The sequence below is a fragment of the Oncorhynchus mykiss genome, chromosome 10 (assembly GCF_013265735.2).
Source record: "Oncorhynchus mykiss isolate Arlee chromosome 10, USDA_OmykA_1.1, whole genome shotgun sequence".
Taxonomy (NCBI): Eukaryota; Metazoa; Chordata; class Actinopteri; order Salmoniformes; family Salmonidae; genus Oncorhynchus; species Oncorhynchus mykiss.
In genome coordinates this window covers 57469780-57490408 of record NC_048574.1, presented here as the reverse complement: position 1 = coordinate 57490408, position 20629 = coordinate 57469780, and the positions used below count along the sequence as shown (strand labels likewise).

Here is a 20629-nt window from a genome sequence, read left to right as displayed (position 1 = left end):
CGCCCTCAGAACAGCCTTAATTCGCCAGGGCATGGACTCTACAAGGTGTCGAAAGCGTTCCACAGGGATGCTGGCCCATGTCAACTCCAATGCTTTCCACAATTGTGTCAAGTTGGCTGTATGTCCTTTGCGTGTCGGACCATTCTTGAGTGATGAGTGTAAATAAAACCTAGCAACATTGCAGTTCTTGACACACTCAAAGCAGTGCACCTGGCACCTACTGCTATACCCTGTTCAAAGGCACTTAAAATCTTTAGTCTTACCCATTCACTCTCTGAATGGAACACATACACAATCCATGTCTCAATAGTCTCAAGGCTTAAAAATCCTTCTTTAACCTGTCTCCTCCCCTTCATCTACACTGATTGAAGGGGATTTAACAGGAGACCAAGACATCAATAAGGGATTATAGCTTTCACCTGGATTTACCTGTTCAGTGTATGTCATGGAAAGAGCAGGTTTTCCTAATGTTTTGTACACTCAGTGTATATACCTCACATAATAGAACATATAAGGTACCATACCATACAAAATTGTGCTAACAGTTCACTGTGAAATTCTAAATTTTCTCCACTAGAAGGCGCTCTTTAACAACCTATAGTACACTGGTTCATCACTACACAACAAATCTACTAACCGCTCCCCGTCTCAAGAGGAATGGGCATTATAGTCCAATGAGCTGATGGCAATAATGAATGATATGATTTCTCACACATACGTCTTCTCCAAGTCCTCCATCTTCACAGGGTGTTGTGATGTTGACTGTGATGATGTGATTACTGACAGGGTTGGCAGCTACACCACTGCTGGTGATGAGATCAGGGGGTAATCATTAGTCCAAACAGCTGCAACTAAAATGAGAGTTTATTTTGGATAATTTCAAGTGGGTCCCTCCCCTTTCCATTTGCTTCTGTTTAAGAAACGTTTTGCAACAGAATTGGCAAAATGAATAAACCCCAGAGGACTGCTGGTTCGGTTGAGTCTATTCTCTCCTCTCCTCTGTACAACGACAAGATCACATCTTTCAGGTTCTTCACAGTGCGCACCACTGAACAGCTCGAGATTAATAGCAATGAACCATTTGTTCAGATGGAGAAGGCTTGCCAGACTGACGTTCATTCTGCTATATTTTCTCATTGAAGGTATGTTTCTTTTGTTGTTACTGATTTGCTGCACTAACTAAAAGTGTAAGTGGGAGATGATAGATAAGTAGCCTAAACATTATATTTTTTTAAATGTTCAATGTATTAATTAGTAACTTTGGAAGGAAAAAACATTTAGGTCTATCTTTGTATGTTTGTTGTGTATCCTGATAAGAGAGGCTAGAGCCATAGTGCATTGAGCACAGACCGAATGGAAATTTTCCTAATCCCCCTCCCCCTCCCCCTCCCCCTTATTAAATATGGTCAAATTTGTAAATGCTAAATCATTTAAACTGTGCCACATTTAAACAGTGGCATTTAGCCTATCGCTAAGACTCATTCCAAAATAACATTCCTCTCTCTATCCTCCTGTATCCTGTCCGAGCATTAGACAAATATTTACAATACGGGATAGATACAGACAGAGACTAGTTTCTAAAAACAGAGCTCTTTCGTGGGAAGAAAGAGTTGTAGGATATAAAAGTTTGTGGTCTATACACCAACTACAGAGTATGCCAATAATTTGATTCATAGAATCATTTAGATGAGAGATGAATCACCTTTTAGAAACAACAGGCTGACAACCTTTTATAGTTCTGAGACTGTAGCTTGTCCTTTGAAACTAATTTGCAATCTATTCAAATTTTGGCCAACTGACAGAGCTCACAGTGCCTGCCGATTGATGTCTGAAAAGTAAAACATGCAACTTCATGGTGTTGTGACTTGGGAATTCCCTGAACAATGATGAATCATTGAAGGACAATGGGCATGGCTTTATCCCCAAAATGAAGAAATCAGAAGTCAGACGAAGAAGAGAAACTGTGTTTCCAACGACGCAGTTTATTAAACAAAAACCACTGGGAAACATAACAATAATAACATGGGTAAAAAATAACCCTACGAACGCCAGAACAAATGTGCACAAACACTTACGAAAAACAATCACCGACAAAGACATGAGGGGAAACAGAGTGTTAAATACACAACATGTAATTGATGGGATTGGAACCAGGTGCGATACAAGACAAAACCAATGGAAAATGAAAAAAGGATCAGTAGGTGACTTCGAACGCCAAACGCTGCCCGAACACGGAGAGGGACCAACTTCGGTGGAAGTCGTGACATTATTTAATCTGTAGTGGCTTCCTTTCGTCTTTACCATAGCCACTGCCCAAGCCTGAAGCGGGGTTGTTTGGTACGCATACAGTCCACACTCAAGGTTTCCAAACGGCCAAACATTCAATGACATCCAGGGATATGGTGCAACAAAAATGTTAATTCTTAGTATATCTAACAAATAAATGATTCTCCAATCAACTTAAAGCATAGAATACTTGATATGGAAAATACATATTATGACCTGTCTGTATGGTCAAAAAACTATACCGCTCCCGTATCTAGCAAGGACTCCCCCCCCGAAGGCCCGACTTCCTGCCTTTATCCTAACACACTTAACCACAATACAATGAATAGGCAAGAGGGGGGGCCAAAAACTGAGTTACACTAACAACAAATGAATATATCTCAAACAGGTAAATATAAATCATAAAAGGTAAAAGGTAATAAAAGGTAATATTTCATCATTTACATTAATATGTCATATATTTACACAAATGTACATGGAGCTCCATATGTTCGGTCTTTTATACAAATATGTCCAAATCGGCTCTAACATCATGGATATCAATATCTAAAGGTCAATAGGTAAAAATAATATTCAGACTCAGTGGTATTTAAGCTACATTTGAGTGGGACATTAAACAGGAAATGTTTGTGGTTTCCTGTGATTATGTGGTCAGAGGCTGTCTGACACATGGAAGAGCGAAAGGCAGGTCATTGGAACAGGCGATGTACTTTTTTTTTTTTAAAGGTCATGGTCTGATCACTGGTCAGCCCACCACAAATGTGATGTTCCTCTGGTCATAGTGTGGGACAAAAAAGCTGTGTTTTTTAGGGTGTAAGTGTCTCACATGAATGTCTTAACTGAGAATGAAGACGTTCAAGAGCCACACTACATGACCAAAAGTATGTGGTTAGCTGCTCGTCAAACATCTCATTCCAAAATCATGGGCATTAATATGGAGTTGGTCCTCCCTTTGCTGCTATAACAGCCTCCCCTCCTCTGGGAAGGCTTTCCATTACATTGCTGCTGGGACTTACTCCCAGCATTAGTGAGGTCGGGCACTGATGTTGGGCGATTAGGCCTGGCTCGCAGTCGGCGCTTCTATTCATCCTCAAGGTGTTTGATGGGGTTGAGGTCAGGGCTCTGTGCAGGCTCTGTGCTTCCACACCGATCTCGACAATCCATTTCTGTATGGGCCTCACTTTGTGCACGGGGGCATTGTCATGCTGAAACAGGAAAAGTCCTTCCCCAAACTCTTGCCACAAAGTTGGAAGCACAGAATCATCTAGAAAGTCATTGTATGCTGTAGTTTAAGATTTCTCTTCACTGGAACTAAGGGGTCTAGCTCTAACCATGAAAAACATCCCCAAACCATTATTCCTCCTCCACCAAACCTACAGTTGGCACTATGAATTCGGGAATGTAGCGTTCTCCTGGCAGCTGCCAAACTCAGAATCATCCGTAGAGCTGACAGATTGTGAAGCGTGATTCATCACTCCAGAGAACGCATTTTCCACTGCTCCAATGAGTCCAATGATGGCGAAATGTACATTAATCCAGCCTACGCTTCGCATTGCGCATGGTGATCTTAGGCTTTTGTGTGGCTGCTCGGCCATGGAAACCCATTTCATGAAGCTCCCAATGAACAGTTCTTGCGTTGGCGTTGCTTCCAGAGGCAGGAACTCGGAAGTGAGTGTTGCAACCGAGGACAGACAATATTTACATGCTATAGGCCTACTATAGGCTAACATAAACTAGCTGGTCTGACACATCATTGCCAATGAAAGGAAGTTTGAACAGCTAGCAAGCATTTTAGCCAGGCAGCCTAGAACAACAAAACCTGAAAGCGTTTAGCCTACTGTATGACCTACTGTATGACCTACTGTATGACCTACTGTATGACCTACTGTATGACCTACTGTATGACCTACTGTATGACCTACTGTATGACCTACTGTATGACCGTTTCCATCATGAAAGAGGAGGATATCATTGGCGTTTCTCTACAAGTAGTGTGAGTCAATATGTTTTGTTCAACTTGCATGCCAGCACGCAAATCCGTACCACTGACAACCACATCATATTTATTTTATTTAACCTTTATTTAACTAGGCAAGTCATGTTTTTTTATATATATATTTTAGTTGTCACTGTTTTAGACTAAGCATAGTTGATTAGATGATTCTGATGTTGAAATGGTGCTTGAATAGTGGAGGCAGCACCTGTTTTCTTTGTGACTTGTGATAACTCTGTGATTCTAAATCAACAGTTGTTTAGTAGTCCGAAAATGTCAGAAACATTAACTTGCTTGACCATGCTGTAGGTCATGTAACTGTTTGTCATAAGCATTATGTTTTGTGGACTTCACCTGACAGATATTGCTCTAAGGTTTTTGATAAAATTAAGGTGTGGTTAAATGTATTCTATCATTGTGTCTTCTTAATGTCTCAGCCTTATAGGCCTGGCCTATAGAACTGGATTCAGTCTGATGTGGCAACATTTTAAATGTTCATTTTTTTCTACATTGGATAAAAGTACAGACTCAGAGCTGGAAAATGGTATATCATGCAATGCAGGTGAGGAACAATGTGAAAGTAATTCTGTTTTGAATGTTGATAAACTTGTAACCCCACTTTTGAGAAAATGTACCTTGAATGTTTTGGTACACCTACTGGAGAGCTCTTCTTTGTCGAGACTTATTCAGCATTGTCCTGCTGGAGGGTCATGAGGGAGGAGGATGTCTTCCCTGTAACGCAAAACATTGAGATTGCCTGCAATGACAACAAGCTCAGTCCGATGATGCTGTGACACACCGCCCCAGGCAACCTCCAAATCGATCCCGCTCCAGAATAAAGGCCTTGGTGTAACGCTCATTCCTTTGACGATAAACGCGAATCCGATCATCACCCCTGGTGAGACAAAACCGCGACTCATCAGTGAAGAGCACTTTTTTTTTTTTCCTGGCTGGTCCAGCGATGGTGGGTTTGTGCCCCTAGGCGACGTTGTTGCCGGTGATGTCTGGTGAGGACCTGCCTTACAACAGGCCTACAAGCCCTCAGTCCAGCCGCTCTCAACCTATTGTGGACAGTCTGAGCACTGACGGTTTATTTGTGTATTCCTGGTGTAAATCGGCAGTTGTTGTTGCCATCCTGTACCTGTCCCGCAGGTGTGATGTTCGGATGTAACGATCCTGTGCAGGTGTTGTTATAGGTGGTCTGCCACTGCGAGGACGATCAGCTTTTCGTCCTGTCTCACTGTAGCGCTGTCTTCGGCTTCTCGCAGTATGGACATTGCGATTTATTGCTCTGGCCACATCTGCAGTCCTCATACCTCCTTGCAGCATGCCTAAGGCATGTTCACGCAGATAAGCAGAGACCCTGGGCATCTTTCTTTTGGTGTTTTTCAGTCAGTAGAAAGGCCTCTTTAGTGTCCTAAGTTTTCTTAACTGTGATGTTAATTTTCTATTGTCTGTAAGCTGTTAGTGTCTTAACGGCTGTTCCACAGGTGCATGGTCATTAATTGTTGATGGTTCATTGAACAAGCATGGGAAACAGTGTTTAAACCCTTTACAATGAAGATTTGGATTTTTACGAATTATCTTTAAAAGACAGGGTCCTGAAAAAGGGACGTTAATTTTTTTCTGAATTTATGCATATATGTGTGTGTGTGGATATATATACACACACACACACACACACACACACACACACACACACACACACAGTTGAAGTTGGAAGTTTACATACATCATTGCCAAATACATTTAAACTCAGTTTTTCACAATTCCTGACATTTAATCTGAGTAAGAATTCCCTGTTTTAGGTCAGTTAGGATCACCACTTCATTTTAAGAATGTGAAATGTCAGAATAATATTAGAGAATGATTTATTTCAGCTTTAATTTCTTTCATCACATTCCCAGTGGGTCAGAAGTTTACATACGCTCAATTAGTATTTGGTAACATTGCCTTTAAATTGTTTAACTTGGGTGAATTGTGGCCCATTCCTCCTGACAGAGCTGGTGTAATTGATTCAGGTTTGTAGGCCTCCTTGTTCGCACGTGCTTTTTCAGTTCTGCCCACAAATTTTCTATGGGATTGAGGTCAGGGCTTTGTGATGGCTTTGTAACTCCAATACCTTGACTTTGTCGTCCTTAAGCCATTTTGCCAGAACTTTGGAAGTATGCTTGTGGTCATTGTCCATTGGGAAGACCCATTTGCGACCAAGCTTAAACTTCTTGACTGATGTCTTGAGATGTTGCATCAATATATCCACATAATTTTCCTTCCTCATGATGTGAAGTACACCAGTCCCTCCTGCAGCAAAGCACCCCCACAACATGATGCTGCAACCCAGTGCTTCACGGTTGGGATGGTGTTCTTCAGCTTGCAAGCATCCTCCTTTTTCCTCCAAACATAACGATGGTCATTATGGCCAAACAGTTCTATTTTTGTTTCATCAGACCAGAGGACATTTCTCCAAAAAGTACGATCCTTGTCGCAATGTGCAGTTGCAAACTGTAGTCTGGCTTTTTTTTATTGCGGTTTTGGAGCAGTGGCTTCTTCCTTGCTGAGCGGCCTTTCAGGTTATGTAGATATCGGACTCATTTTACTGTGGATATACGTAGATACCTTTGTACCTGTTTCCTCCAGCATCTTCACAAGGTCCTTTGCTGTTGTTCTGGGATTGATTTGCACTTTTCGCACCAAAGTACGTTCATCTCTTGAAGACCGAATGCGTCTCCTTCCTGAGCGGTGTGATGGCTTCGTTTATACTTATACATGGTGTTTATACTTGCATATTGTTGTTTGTACCTTGCATATTGTTGTTTGTACAGATGAACGTGGTACCTTTAGGTGTTTGGAAATTGCTCCCAAGGATGAACCAGAGGTCTACAATTTTGAGACCTGAGGTCTTGCCTGATTTCTTTTATTTTCCCATGATGTCAAGCAAAGAGGCACTCAGTTTGAAGATAGGCCTTGAAATACATCCACAGGTACACCTCCAATTGACTCAAATGATGTCAGTTAGCCTATAAGAAGCTTCTAAAGCCATGACATAATTTTCTGGAATTTTCCAAGCTGTTTAAGGGCACAGTCAATTTAGTGTGAAACTTCTGACCCACTGGAATTGTGATACAGTGAATTATAAGTTAAATAATCTGGCTTGTAAACAATTGTTTGAAAAATGACTAGTCTCATGCACAAAGTAGATGTCCTAACCGACTTGCCAAAACTATAGTTTGTTAACAAGATATAAGATATTGTGGAGTGGTTCAAAAATTGTATGTAAACTTCCGACTTCAACTGTATGTGTGTGTATGTGTGTATGTGTATAAATATTTATTTATCCCAAAAATAAATGGGGGATTTGAAATGATGCAGACAATTACATTGATGGAGGCGACAATCTATCCACATTATTAAAGCTGATCCACTCCTAGAAAAATAAAATAAAAGAGAAGTAGTGAAGTGCGAAATACACCTAGCTTCTTGAAACGGGTCACATGTCACGGTGTCAAGACATATGAACTAACAGGTTATAGAGCAAACAATGCAATTATCACAACACATAGGTTGTAATATGTCTTTTTTTCCTGGCTTGGCTTCCCCATGATTTTACCCATGAACCCCTACTGCTGTCCTGTATAGGCTACCTGAACCTGTATGACATGAGCCGTCCTCATGATCTCTCCCAGCTTGGATAGAAAGTTGAGCGTAAAACCAGTCTATTAATGCTATATAATACATTCAGTCCACCCTCAAAACACTAGCTTACTAGGGATTGTGTCATAGTACACTGCACAATCTAAAGCTATATACCGTATTTAGCTGCTAACTTTAATAAACATTAAACATCAAATTGGAAAAAAAGTTATCGGCTTGAGGATAAATTCACCCGCTATTTAATGTTGAACTCAACAAGTTTCATCTGGATAACACCTTACACAAATGGGCTGCAATATTCAAGGTAAATTAGATCTAATTAAATACAACTTGGTGTCGTGAAGTCCTCTATTTTTGTGTGCAAATGTTTTCACCACGGCCTGTAGAACCAGTTTGCGAGCCAGACTGTTTTCTATACTGAGTATTGCCACGGCAGACAGTCTTTCCTGAGAAATTGTGCATTATATGTCCACTGCGCAGCACACAATTTAAACTTAATCTTGAATGATGCATACCAAGATATACCAGAGATAACGGCTGTTGATATTGCAACCACATAACTCAAATGCCGGTTCACGAGGAAATCACAAACAGCTTTTTTTGTTCAAACTCTCAAGAACTGTTTGTATCGGCTAATTTATTGGCTGTCCAGTATCTAGACGACCTGTCCCCAGGCTGGCAGTTAAGGAGAATCGGAGGCACAATTAAAGATGTCACAGAATTGCTGTATTTGAAGCACAACACAACTTCTGCTTAGTTTCCCTGTTGTTGCTACGACAATCAAGCGGTAACTGTCGCTTCTGTGGAGAGATAATTTTCTAAACTAAAATTAATAAACTACCTACACTCTAAAAGATGCTGGGTTATTGATATATGACCAGTGGGTGGGTTAATTCTCCAGCCATATCAAAGTTATCCAGCAAGCTATTGAATGAGTATTGTTGCAGCTGTAGCAAGTCTAGCAGATGCTGCCGCCTGCTCACAGTGGAATTACTTTGACGGATAAATGGGCAAGTAGTTATGGCTGACCAAAAACTGTCAGAAAAAGTTGGCTAACAACGCTAATTATCCATTCAGGTTAAATAGACCTAACTATTAAAATGACATATCTCAGTCACTGAACATTTTAGATAATGCAAGCTAACTAGCAAACAACACCATGCATGCTAGCTCAAACATTAGCTGGCTAGTTAACTACTTAGAAAACGTTAGCTAACTTAGCTGGCTAGCTAACAATTTATTTTATGTGCTGTGTGTGGTATCAAAAATGTAATTTTTTCAATTTTTTAGCAATGTCAGTGCCTGTAGAAAGCTTGTCTTCTGTAAGCCTAACGTTAACTCTACTTTGTGGTGCATTGTTTCATGTCAGGTAGTCAAGTTTAGAGGTTGACCGATTAATTAGGGCCGATTTCATGTTTTCATAACAATCAGTAATCGGCATTTTTGGACACCGATTTGTGGCCGATTTTTTTTACCTTTTATTTAACTAGGCAAGTCAGTTAAGAACACATTCTTATTTTCAATGACCGCCTAGGAACGGTGGGTTAACTGCCTTGTTCAGGGGCAGAACGACAGATTTTTACCTTGTCAGCTCGGGGATTCGATCTTGCAACCTTCCGGTTACTAGTCCAACGCTCTAACCACCTGCCTTACATTGCACTCCATGAGGAGCCTACGTGGCAGGCTGACTACCTGTTACGCGAGTGCAGCAAGAAGCCAAGGTAAGTTGCTAGCTAGCATTAAACTTATCTTATAAAAAAACAATCAATCTTAACATACGCAATAGTTAACCACACATGGTTGACGATATTACTAGTTTATCTAGCATGTCCTGCTTGTTAATTTCTCATCTAATCACAGCCTACTTCGCCAAACGGGTGATGATTTAACAAGCGCATTCGTGAAAAGCACTGTCGTTGCACCAATGTGTACCTTACCATAAACATCAATGCCTTTCTTTAAAATCAATACACAAGTATATATTTTTAAACCTGCATATTTAGTTAATATTGCGTGCTAACATGATTTTTTTTTTACTAGGGAAATTGTCACTTCTCTTGCGTTCCGTGCAAGCAGCCAGGGTATATGCATCAGTTTGGGTCGCCTGGGTCATTGCGAACTGTGTGAAGACCATTTATTCCTAACAAAGACCGTAATTAATATCCCAGAATTGTACATAATTATGACATAACATTGAAAGTTGTACAATTTAACAGCAATATTTTGACTTCACTGAAAGAATAAACTTTTTGTTTTCTAAATTATAATTTCCGGATTTGACCATATTAATGACCTAAGGCTCGTATTTCTGTGTGTTATTGTTATAATTAAGTCTAGAATTTTATATTGCTGACTGAGCGGTGGTAGGCAGCAGCAGGCTCATAAGCATTCATTCAAACAGCACTTTCGTGCGTTTGCCAGCAGCTCTTTGCTGTGCTCCAAGCCTTGAGCTGTTTATGACTTCAAGCCTATCAACTCCCGAGATTAGGCTGGTGTAACCGATGTAAAATGGCTAGCTAGTTAGCGGGGTGCTCCCTAATAGCGTTTCAATCGGTGACGTCACTCGCTCTGAGACCTTGAAGTAGTTGTTCCCCTTGCTCTGCAAGGGCCGCAGCTTTTGTGGAGTGATGGGTAACGATGCTTCGAGGGTGGCTGTTGTCGATGTGTTCCTGGTTCGATCCCAGGTAGGGGCAAGGAGAGGGAAGAAAGCTATACTGTTACACTGGCAATACTAAAGTGCCTATAAGACCATCCAATAGTCAAAAGATATATGAAATACAAATGGTATAGAGAGAGATGGTCCTATAATTCCTATAATAACTACAACCTAAAACTTCTTACCTGAGGATATTGAAGACTCCTGTTAAAAGGAACCACCAGCTTTCATATGTTCTCATGTTCTGAGCAAAGGAACTTAAACGTTAGCTTTTTTACATGGCACATATTGCACTTTTACTTTATTCTCCAACACTTTGTTTTTGCATTATTTAAACCAAATTGAACATGTTTCATTATTTATTTCAGGCTACATTTATTTTATTGATGTATTATATTAAGTTAAAATAAGTGTTCATTCAGATTGTTTTAATTGTCATTATTACAAATAAATAAATAAAATTGTCCGATTTAATCGGTATCTGCTTTTATTGGTCCTCCAATAATCGGTATCGATATCGACGTTGAATCGGTCGACCTCTAGTTAAGTTAGCTCAAACATTAGGTTTCCCACCCAGTTTGACTCGCTAGACCAGCTAGCTAGCTATATATTTTACTAAGCTAGGCCTATTTCCTGTCTCTGAGTTCATGTAACATGGTTGTAGCTAGTTGGCAAGCATATAACTTGTGCTTTTAGTGACTGATTTTTCGCCTAATCGTTTATATTAGTTAGCTGGCTAGGTAGTCTCAATCTGGATGCAGACACAGTTACTTTAGGTAGCTATAGCTAGCTACATATTAAAATGAAAGGAGTGTCTCAATTGTTCACACATTTTTAGGCTATCCATTTTGACTCTCCACTTAATGGGTTAGCTAACATTGTCTTTGTCTCCCAGATACTTAAGACGGCATGGCCCTGAGAGTGCTTCTCCAACCACCAGTGTACTGAGTGCACATATTGAAATGAAAGTAGTGTCTCAAATGTTTATCCATTTTGACTGTCCCCTAAAACCTTGTGATGTATTTGTCCCCCAGATACTAAATATGACATGATCCTAAGAGTGTTCATCCAACCACCAGTGTAACGAGTTGGAAATAATACTGCCCGTCCAAGCATTGGTGAGGCCCAAAAATCATATTGTAGCGTAAGTTTACATGTGTAATGTTGAATACTATGTAATACTGTAAACCAGAGGTGGGAAGTAACTAATTACAAATGATCTCGTCACTGTAATTGAGTAGCTTTTCCAAGTACTTGTGCTTTTGAGTATTTTTCAGTCAGTAATTTGAATGTAATTAAAGTAACAGTACTTCTACTTGATTAAGATATTTCAGTAGCCTTTCCACCACTGATATTCATTTCTTGAAATGTTTCATTTCTTTTCAAATGTTAATTGTATATTTTACATACAGATGTTCCTTTTTGCAGATCATTAAATAAATGAACCTAGTTCCTACTGTACATTCATTTCCTCTATTACCTTTTTCATTTTAATGCATGGAAATATCTGTGACAAGATGTGTAACAACATTTAGATAACCTTAGCAACATTAGCTAATTGTCAAGGTCAATGTTTATGCTTTAAATGTAACTCAATTACTTTTACTCTGAGTACATTTTAAATGAGCTACTTTTGACTATTACTTGAGTATTTTTTTACACAAGTAGTTTTACTTTTACGTGACTCTAATTTAATTGAAGTAACAGTACTTCTACTTGAGTAGGATATTTCAGTACTCTTCCCACCCCTGCTGTAAACCATGCACAAAGTGGATGGACTCAACTCAGTGAAGATTAGCATCCATCACACAGGCTTGTGCAAGAGTGTGGTGAGTTCAATGTTTTATAATCCTATCCTATTCTAGGCTGGAACCAATATGGCTGAATATCTCTGTCAAGTGACCAAAAAAACAAGATGCCAAAACCTTTGTTCTGACTCTGGGGACAATCGCCTGGCTTTCATCATCATTGTTTATCTTTTGCATGACTTCATTTTATAGCTAATATGTATATCTTAAAATTAAAATAAATTATTTATCACGTTCTGACCTTTATTCCTTTGTTTTGTCTTTATTTAGTATGGTCAGGGTGTGAGTTGGGGTGGGCAGTCTGTTAGTTTTTCTATATTTTCTATTTCTGTGTTTGGCCTGATATGGTTCTCAATCAGAGGCAGCTGTCTATCGTTGTCCCTGATTGAGAACCATATTTAGGCAGCCTGTTTTCCTTTGTGTTTTGTGGGTGGTTATTTTCAGTCTTTGTGTGTCTGCACCAGATAGAACTGCTTCGGGTTGTCACTTTGTTGTTTTGTATTTATGAAGTGTTCAGTTGTTTATTAAAAAGATGAACACTAACCACGCTGTGCTTTGGTCCTCTCCTTCTTCCACCCAAGACAGCCGTTACATTATTTTATCTAGAATTTGTCATGATTGGCCATATGTCATTTTGAGAATGTCAGACTGCGTACAGTAGTAACGTTGTAAAATGGATTGTTATTGTTAGAAATATTTGTACATTTACAAATGAACAGATTATGTAATAGAGAGAAGGTCAAACAAAATAACCTGGCAATAAAGTAATTAACCCACTGCTGGGTCAAAAATACATGAATAAGAATAATCCAGCAAAACAGTAAAAAGCTACCCACTGCTAGGTCAAAATAACCACATTTTTGGGGGTAAATCAAGTAACCCAACATGTTGGGTCATTCACGTAACCCAGCAGTGCTGGGTTAAAATAACCCAGTGCTGGTTATGTGCTATAGTGCTCCAGCGCAACATTTTTTAGAGTGTAGGAAGCATTAGGCGTTCGGTGTGATATGCACTTTGAACACCTGAGTAAGCAGAGGCTTAAAGTAATTAAGTAAAAATACTTTAAAGTACTACTTTCGTGTTATCCAATTGTTAGTAGTTACTGTCTCATCTCTACAACTCCTGTATGGACTTGGGAGAGGCGAAGGTCGAGAGCCATGCGTCCTCCGAAACACAACCCAACCAAGCTGCACTGCTTCTTAACACAGCGCACATCCAACCTGAAAGCCAGCCGCACCAATGTGTCGGAGGAAACACCGGTACACCTAGCGACCTGGTCAGTGTGCACTGCGCCCAGTCCGCCACAGGAGTGGCTAGTGCACGATGAGACAAGGATATCCCTGCCGGCCAAATGCTTACCGGCCAAACCCCGCAGGGAGTCCAATTGTGGGCTCGAACCCATGGTCTCTGGTGGCACAGGTAGCACTGCGATGCAGTGCCTTGGACCACTGCTGGGTCAAAAACCCGGGAGGCCCCCCCATTTTTGACTACTTTTACTTCACTACATTCCTAAATATATATTTGTTTTACTTTTTACTCCATACATTTTCAATGACACTCAAAAGTACTCATTACATTCTGAATGATTAGCAGGACAGGGAAATGGTCAAATTCACGCACTTATCAAAAGAGCATCCCTGGTCATCCCTACTGCCTCTGATCTTGCAGACTCAAGAAACACACATTCTTAGTTTGTGAAGATGTTGGAGTGTGCCCCTGGCTATCTGTAAATAAAGTATGACAATTGGGTAATTTTACCACCACTGCAATTGAGTGCAGGAAATGCAGAAATTATAAAAGTGCTGAAATTAGTTTTGGTTGAATTGAACATTATAAAACAATCAGAATGGAGAAAAACTAATTGAAATTATTTAGGATATACTGTATGTGTTGCCACCATAGGATCAATCAATAGTCTTAAAGCAAATATCTAACTTTTTTTTATTCAAAAACTAAAAATACCGTCGAACCGTCCAATTTTTTAAAAAATACCGTGATATTATATTTGGGCCAAATCGCCCAGCCCGAAGTCCACTACAGAGTCAGTTTTCCTTGCTTTGGCCCAGGCCTGCTTTCTCATCGGAATGAGCTTGGTTTTCTTCTGAGCTATCTTTCTTTAAAAGGGGCGTGTTTATCTGCCAGAAAAATACATCTGGAGAATACATTTTGGAGAGCCAACTCGGGGTCAGGAATGCAGGAGACAGTGGCTAAATCAGAATAGAACCCTTGAAGATAACTTTTTCAAATCTTCCTTCTCAATTAAACGATGAATTGTGTTTTGCTGTTCTGTATCTCTAATACATACTACGGGACAATGATCACTGAGACCATATGCAAATACTCAACTAGACAAATATTTATTGGGGTTATTAGTAAGAATTAAGTCAATCAATGAGGAGTTAAAAGGGTTTTTCACATTTAGCCATGTGAGTTTTGAGATCAATTGAGTCAGATTAAAATCAATGCATATACTATTGTTTATGGACACATCTACAACCAGGAACTCAAATATCTTGGGAACAGAAATACAGTATTTAAAGATTGGGATGCAATGAAATTACATAGTACATATATGGCCACCCTCCTTCCTCTTTCTGTAATCTGTCACATCTAAATACATGATAATAATTTACTTCAATGTCTTTATCAGAGACAGAACCATTTAATCATGTTTCCAAGAGAACCAGAATGTCAGGACATGAGTACTGTACCCAAATGTCAATTCTATCATCATACTTTGCACATTTAGGTGGATTAACCCAAACCCCCTATGAGAGATAAAGTCAAAGGGGTTATACAGCTCATTTCCCACCAGAGCTAACAGGCATAGGGTCATCTGCAGCTATTTGTTGAGTGACCTGAGACTTTTCCAAGGTCCCTGGCCAACCACGTGAAAGCAGAGCAGACTGAGCATTTGACAGACCTCTCTCAAGTTGTTGGATGCAAGGGCTGGGGCGGGAACTGGGAGTGCAGTGTTGGCAGAGCTCAGTCCACCTGGATAAAGCTCCTGCCGAAGAAGTGGAGCTGCTGCAGGGGACTGGAGTGGCTGCCTTAATCGACATCCACGTCTTCGGCGCCCGGGGAACAGTGGGTTAACTGCCTTGCTCAGGGGCAGAACAACAGATTTTTACCTTGTCAGCTCGGGGATTCGATCCAGCAACCTTTCAGTTACTGGCCCAATGCTCTAACCACCAGAGGCCTTGGCTTGGCTCCTGTTGCAGAGTTGGGGCTGCTATCTCTTACCAGAGCCTGCCTCTGCATATGTGGACTGGCAATGAAGCTGATGTATGGTCTGGTGTACCCTCCTGTTGGTCACTATTTGTCCTACCCCTAGAGTACAGTCCAGTGCTGTGATGGGTTGTGTTGGGCTGAGCTGAGCTGTGTCCGTCACTGTTGAGTTGAGCTGGGCTGGTTCTGGCACCGCTGGGCTGAGCTGTGTTGGTTCTGGCACCGCTTGGCTCGGACATGTTGGTAGGTGCTGGTGATGTCTGTGTCTGGCTCAATTGAGATGAGATTGGCCTTCTCTTTCTACTTGGATTGTGGGGAGGTGGGGGGGGACTCTGTTGCTGGGCTGGTATAATTGTGGAACTTTGCCTAACATGGCATCCTTCAGGTCCTTGGCAAAGATTCTGACTCCCTCATGGTCCAGGTGTACATGGTCGTACAGGTGCTCACATATCAGGGTGTGGTGGTGAGAGATGCTGACAAATCGTAGTGAGGAGCAGTCCATGGTGATTGTTTTGTTGACATTTTGAATCATTTGCCATGGGAGAACTTTCCTTGGTAGAAGGATGGATATAATAATGTTTGTCCGTGGGAACAGGGTGTGTGATTTCTCTGCCACCTTTCTCACTTCCTCAGCCACTCTTTCTCCTTTTGTGCTCAGGTCCTTTGTCCGAGTATGTATGACAAGGATGTCAGGTGTTTCCCGCTTGACTTGATAGAGCAGTTGAAGTGTACTTTCAGTAGTGGGCCAACATCTTTTAGATGTATGGCGTCTCGGAAATAGTCTCCTATCTTATCAGATACTTTCCATTAGAGTCTATCAGAACTGCAGTTTTGGGAGGTTGAACTGGATCCTGTCCTCTGGAGGTGTGTCCGGCTGAATATGGTCAGACTGCTGGGAGGTTGGCAAGGCAGTGTAGGATGTGGCAGGCTGGGAGGTTGGCAGGTCAGGGTGGACCCTAAGAGACTGTCAGGATGTGATGCAGATGGGTTGAAGGATGCACTGTGCTCAGGCGTATGGGGCTGCTCTGTTGGTGGCGTAGTCATTTGCCGCTGACGGAGGTAATCGATGTCTCTCTCTCTCTCTGCTGCAGCTCCACCTTTACCACACACAGCTCCTCTTGGAGGGCATCACTGTGTCGTGTTAAGTGTTCTGTCTCAACTTCTGTCTTAACTGTTCTATTGAAACACAGCTCTCCTCCTGGAAATGCCTCAACTCTTCCATCAGCGTCTGGACAGTGTCACATTCTTGTTGTTTGCTCTCCCTGAATTAAGTCATCTCTACTTCAAGTAGGGGAGGCAGTTCTGGATTTGTTTCATGAATAATATATTTTTGTTTTGTGCACACAGCTGCTACAGGTGAGGGAGGGAGTGATGTACTGTGGGCCTCCTATTTTGAAGCCCAGGTTTTGGGATTTGTAGGCGCTGTTAGTGGAGACATGTCAGTTTTTACTTCATCGTCCACTAGAGGTTTTTTGTTGAACTCTTCTTCAAACAGCTCTAGACTGGCCTCAGAGCCTTGGATCGTTACTGTTCTGTTATTATCGATATTGCATTTCGGGGATTGTGTCCACATACAATTGTCTCGGGGTCTTGTTTCCAGACATTTTAAGATGTTTGATTGCCATGCGCATATCTGCATGCCAAGCATTTGGACGTTCAGTGAAAAAGAGACGATCCACCTTGATTTCTTTGTATTTTTTTGTTGTATAAATTCTGCTTTTTGGGTCTCTGCGTGCTCTTTGTTTCTATTTTTTCCTCCCTGCTTCACTGGCAATAGGTTCTGCATATTGGATTGCAAGGTTTCTGAGTTTGGGGTTTGTAAATGTATACATCTTAGTTTATTACAGCTGGATGCAGTATGTGTTACAGCTGGTTTGCACTTGGCTAGATGTAGCTAGATGTTTTTTTATGAAAACAAAGCCTACCTCACTTGTTATCTGTCTGAATTGTTTTCTCTTGCTTGTGTAAGTTTAGGTACTAGTTTTCCTGTGTATTATCCTGTCCTTTGTCCTTTTTGTTAGCCAGTAGGCTGGTAGCCAGTAGGCAGGTAGCGTAGTGGTTAGAGCGTTAGGCCAGTAACCGAAAGGTTGCTGGATTGAATCCCTGAGCTGACAATGTACAAATCTGTCATTTTGCCCCTGAGCAAGGCATTGTTCCCTGGGAACTGATTATGGCAGCCCCCCGCACCTTTCTCTAATTCAGAGGGGTTGGGTTAAATGCGGAAGACATATTTCAGTTGAATGCATTCAGTTGTACAGCTGACTAGGTATCTCCCTTTCCCAGTAGCTAGAAACTCTTAGCAACTCCATAGAAACACGTAAACAACTGTTAGCTTGTTAGCCAATGCTTTGTTATTACAGTTTTACTGTTACAGTAGCCAGCTGCAGAAATTGCCCCTCAACCGTTGCCAACATTTTTTACAATTGTTTTTCTTATCACAAGTCGCTGTCTGTGTGTTGTCGATCCTCTGTTACAATCACTATGGCGATGCAGAGAAGTATGTTTATTCTAAATGAGCAGGACTTTGGTATGGGTGGGTGAGACATAAACACATAAAGATATTAGGCTTATACCGTCTGCATACTTTATTATCATGTGTCTGGAGTATGTACGCTGGAGGCTAGCTTCCTTGTGCTGAAGAACATACAACATTAGGGAGGCTATCACCACAATGTTCTTCGTCTCATCACCAATTAGCATAGTTATTTTGCTTAGAGAATGTGAAAACAATGTTGTACAAAAGTACTGTAGTTACACTCCTAGGCCTTACCCACCCATGTAAAATAGCCTTCCTTTTCCCAGTTCCCATTTCACTTTCATTTTTAGAAATCCAAACACCCCTATCAGGTCTACATTGATCTGACAACTGAAATAATTATAGGAGTCACAGGTTGACCTTTAGCATTACTGAGAACTATTCTGTTCGCTGCGGTGAAAAGTATTCATTGCAGCGGAAACGTATTTCCCCACGTAGGCCTGTGTGTGAGATGGGACTCCTGTACACAGGGAAGACTGCGTGGGGCTGCTTCTCAGTGTGGTCAAACCACTAACGTGACAGAAGAAGGCGGACCACACGATGTGACAGACTGATGGGAAAGGAAATGACTCTGTGTTCACAAGCAGAGACACAGTCACATATTCAGATAGACTATGTATACAGTTCGCTATTGGAGGACAAATACATTATGTTCGTAGGGTGTGCATGAGTTCTCTTCTATCCACCTGTAGAACTAATACTGAAAAGTTGTTAGGCCTATGAGCCAAGAACCAGATTATTAAGCTAATGGCCTAATTGAGCCCACCTGCTGCCTACATTAAGACTATGTCTCCTCAGAGGATGTGACACTGAAACATTTGTTCTACCTTACTCAACACCTAAAACCATAGTTGTGGGAAGTAGAGGTGCTGAGTATGCTGCGGCATACTCATTTTTTCCTTCACAATAGCAGTGGAGTAAAACTGGGCCTGTATTAGCGGACCGATATAGCCATCTACATCTAAAAAAAAAACATCTCACCCCCCCATCTACGAAAAGATTCGCAGCCCGCCCACCCCCAAACTACTTCCTGTGGCTATGCCTAAAACCTTCAAATCTTTTGCAGTTATACATTTTTTTATTTTCCTAATTTAAAAAGTGCTATCATTGACAGTGTTGTGAAGTACTTAAGTAAATAATATTTTAAAGTACTACTTAAGGAGTTTTTGGGGTATCTGTACTTTACTTTACTAATTATATTTTTGACAGCTTTTACTTTTACTCCACTACATTCCTAAAGAAAATAAAATACTTTTTTCTCCATACATTTTCCCTGACACCCAAAAGTACTCATTACATTTTTAATGCTTAGCAGGACAAAATAATAAAATAATTCACACACTTATCAAGAGAACATGACTGGTCATCCGTACTGCCTCTGATCTGGCAGACTCACTAAATATAAATGCTTTGTTTGTAAATGATGTCTGTGTGTTGGAGTGTGCCACAGGCTATCCGTAAATGTTTAAAAAACAACAAGAAAATCGTGTGGTCTGGTTTGTTTAATATAAGGAATTTGAAATGATTTATACTTTTACTTTTGATACTTAAGTATAATTTAGCAGTTACATTTACTTTTGATACTAAAGTAGATTTTAAACCAAATACTTTTACACTTTTACTCAAGTAGTATTTTAATGGGTGACTTTCACTTTCACTTTTAATTTTTATTATAGTAACTTTACTTTTATTCAAGTATGACAATTTGATACTTTTTCCACCGCTGATTATTGATATACATTACTTCTAGCTAGATAATTACATTTGAGTAATTTAGCAGAAACATTTCTACAGGCTACAGCTGTAGACACTTTCTACAGGCTACAGTGTCCATTTGTGCAGAATTCCTGCCTCTTTCCTACTGCTAGTAGGACAACCATCATGCCCCTCATCCCTGTTTCTGTATTGTCAACACAAAACCTTGTTTCAACAAATAACACATACTGTAGGCTAACACCTACAACAGTCATCTATCATGCTGCAATGTTCCTCTGACCCTGAAATTCAAAGGATGCAATCTAGGCTGTTTAAGAAGCTGTAGTGGAAAAGTATGTTGGGTGGTAATGAAATATCTCTGTAAAGTCATGTGCTTTTACAGTAATGTCCTTGACTTTTATTTTGGCGAAAAAACAACAGTTAATTTGGGGAAGAACTTTCCTCACTCAGAGAATGCATTTCCATGTGAACTTAATTTCTGACAAAATATACAAATACTAGTCCTAACAATTATTTCCTGACCCCAACCATCACAGGCCTGTAAATATCTAAGAAGGACTGGGATGGGGCCTCCTGAGTGGTGCAGTGGTCTAAGGCACGGCATCGCAGTTGCTAGCTGTGCCACTAGAGATCCTGGTTCGAGTCCAGGCTCTGTCGCAGCCAGCCGCGACCAGGAGACCCATGTCGTCCGGGTTAGGTTAGGGTTTGGCCGGCAGGGTTGTCCTTGTCCCATCGCGTTCTACTGACTCCTGTGG

General features: G+C 40.8%; 1 protein-coding gene across 3 annotated transcripts in view; it reads left to right on the top strand.

Annotated features, from left to right (window-relative positions):
* Positions 1–755: 755 nt before the first annotated feature.
* Positions 756–20629, top strand: part of LOC110512386 (NLR family CARD domain-containing protein 3-like) — a 30385-nt gene continuing 10511 nt past the window's right edge. For all 3 annotated transcript variants that reach the window (XM_036933427.1, XM_036933424.1, XM_036933425.1), the window contains exon 1: positions 756–1142. The gene's annotated coding sequence lies outside the window, so the exon portion shown is untranslated. The remainder of the gene's footprint in view (positions 1143–20629) is intronic.